The sequence below is a fragment of the Mustela putorius genome, unplaced genomic scaffold, assembly GCF_011764305.1.
Source record: "Mustela putorius furo isolate JIRA1106 unplaced genomic scaffold, ASM1176430v1.1 tig00003834_pilon_pilon_pilon, whole genome shotgun sequence".
Classification (NCBI taxonomy): Eukaryota; Metazoa; Chordata; class Mammalia; order Carnivora; family Mustelidae; genus Mustela; species Mustela putorius.
In genome coordinates, this window is record NW_025421987.1 from 129,021,698 (window position 1) to 129,024,959 (window position 3,262).

The window sequence follows — 3,262 nt, forward strand, 5'->3', positions numbered from 1 at the left end:
GTTACTGCAGCAGCGCCCAGCCCATCTCAACTAATACCAGTCTGGAAACCTGAGTCCTTATCTTAAAACTTCCAAGAACTCACCTTACAGTGTGTTGGTGCATGTTACCTCCACCAGCAATAAGTACACCAAATTACTCAATTTTCTCCCCATACCACATACCTTATGTCCTCTATTCCCCATTGTACTTTCACATGTAATCCCATGCTGATGTTTTCTATATTATATTATATATATTATTATAAGTTTCCTAAAAATAGGAACCCTGTCTTTTCACTTGTATATCCCCCATAATAACAACAAACAAGATTTATTTCTTGGAAGAGAAATTAAATTTGAACAGGGTGCTTAACTGGTTAAAACAGTTTTATTTTTCACTACTCATCAAGTAAATACAAATTAAAAACCACAATGAGAAGTAATTGCATGCCCATTAGAATGGAAAATCAAAAAGATTGGTGACAAAACGTCACTGACTGAGGCTGTGGAGCAGACAGAACTCGCACCAGCTCATGAGATTGTCAAATATACAACCACTTGGGGGTGCCTGGGTGGCTAGGTCATTAAGCATCTGCTTTTGGCTCAGGTCCTAATCTCAGAGTCCTGGGATCAAGCCCTGTAACAGGCTGCTCTGCCTCTCCCCTCTGCTCGTGCTCTCTCTCTCTCTCTGTCAAATACATAATGAAATCTTAAAAATAAAAAAAAATTTTAAAAAGAAAGAAAGTTCAATGTACACCCACCGTGGGATCTAGGCATTCCACTTACAGATATTTATCCAAGAGAAATAAGAGCATATGCCTACTCTGTTAGATATCTATTGCTGTGTAATATTACCACCAATTTAACAGCTCAAACAGTACATATTCATTATCTCACAGCTTCTGTGGGTCAGGAGTCTGGCCACAGCTTAGCTGGGTCTTCTGCTTCAGCATGTCTCACAAGACTGCCATCAAGGGACCCGCCTGGTGCTCGGATCTCATCTGAAGTTTGACTGGGGAAATACCCCGTTCTGAGCTCATGGGGTTGTTGGCCGGATTCAGTTCCTTGCAGGCCCCCAAGTGGCACCTCAGTTTCCTACTGGTTATTGGCCAGAGTCAGCCCGCAATTCCTTGCCACGTGGGCCTCCTCATAAAGCACTTCCTTCATCAAAACCAGCAAGAAAGTCAATAGAGTGTGCAAGCAAAATGGAAGATACAATAATTCATAATGTAATCACAGAAGCAATATCCCATCCCCTTCGCCATAATCTGTGGGTCAGAGGCAAATCACCAGTCCCGCCCACACCCAAGGGAAGGAGCCTATATGGATGTGAACACCAGGAGGGGCCATCGGGAGCCATTTTAGCATCTTCTGCCACACTTGAGCAAAGACTCATCCACAAGTGTTCATAGCTACTTTATTCAAAATAGTACCCACAATGCAAGAACCCATCAACAGGGGAATGGAAAAACACACTGTGTGAGTATACAAGAGTTACTACTATTCAGCTGTGACAGGGAACGGGCTGTCGATATAACACGAATGGATCTCAGAGACATGCTAAGTCTCAAAAAGAAAAGGAGAGCCAGACACAAAATCACACATACTGCATCTACACAATGGTCAAGAATAGGCAAAACTAATCTATGGCGATAGAAGTCAAGACAGTGGCTGCCTCTGGGTGCGAGGAATTGACCAGAAGGGGCGGGCAGGAACAATCCAACAGATGGAAACAGTCAGTACCTTGTTTTGGTGGTGGTACATGGGTGTACACAATTGTCAAAACGCATCAAATGCTTAAAGTATATGCATTTTAATGTGTGCTGTTTATATTTCAATAAAAGCTTTAGTCTCTTACTGTCATAATAGTTGGGGTTTTTTTTAAGCTTGAAGAACACGTACCCTAGTCATCAGCTATAACAATTGTAATTTTTAAATTTTCACTCCTATGGGGGGGGATGATACAAAATGTGATAGCAAATGGAAAAAATGTTAGGTGAACAGAAAAGAATATTCACAAAGACATTTTGCAATATAATCAATAGACCTTTTGGAATAGTACTGCAAAATAATGGCCAAGGGAGAGGGCTCTGCTCAAAGATGGCCCTAAAAGTATGTGGCTTTTTCAAGCATCATCATTATTATTAAATACAGAGCACAGACAGCATTTCAAGTTGGTATGGGCTTTTCCACTCAAAGCAAAATATATCATTCGAGGCACGGTAAAAGACATCCTAAGCTCATCCTCCTGCTACAGAATGCGACAGCATTTGGTGGGGGCTGGAAAGAGTCCAATCGCTGAACAGCCCAACCGCAGTGCAGAACCACAGCCCAGCATGCAGGGCCAGATGCGAAGGGTAGGCCAAAATGAAAGCTATCAACAGAATAAAAGAACACACAGGCACGAAAACAGCAGGAGGGCACCAGAAACAGAGGCAAGAACAGGGAAATATACCAAGAACATGAAATGTGCTGTTACTGATTTGCATGCGGAATTGGGCTGATACACACCATTTTTGGAATAGGAAATTAAAATGGGAAAGAACTGGTTTTAATGAACAAGAAAAGACAGTAGGCAGGCACAGTCACAATAACCTCGGAGAAGAAACCTATCTCTTCCCGTCAAATTAAATTCCAACAAAAAGAGGGGGTGGGTATGTGAATAAGACTTTGTTTTAAATAAAGGGGAAAGAAAGCTATTTGGGGTTGAGAGATATTGTATGTACTGAGACAGGCTAGTTGAATCTTTAACCATAATAGACACACTTAAGGGGAATAAATGCTTCTTAAGGTATATGGCTTGGCAGCCAGAAATCCAAAAATAAAAGGCAAAGGAGTAGAGAACAGGGTATCTTGCCATCCAAGGTCACTGATGTTATCACTTATTTATTCCATGTACATTTAGCAAGCTCCCAGACCTCCATGTTCCTGACCCATCCTGACCGCAGAATTATGTCATTCTCCTCCTTCTTTCTCTGTGACTTTCCCTTCCCCAGCACCCCACTAAGGGTTCATAAATGCTTTTGTCCCACTCTACACCTCTACACCCCTCTGCCATGGCAAGCTCCCAACTCCCTGCATTTCAGATCCAGCCTGAACCAAAGCCCCCAACATCCCCTCCAGACAAAGAATCAGAACTATATTAGAGCATTTGTGGTATTTCTTTTAGATGTGATAATTTAGGGTCTTTTGAAACTACTTGTCTTTTAGAGTTACCAACTGAAATATTTATGAATTGAATGATAGGATGTCTGGAACTTGCTTCAAAATAATATTGGGAGAT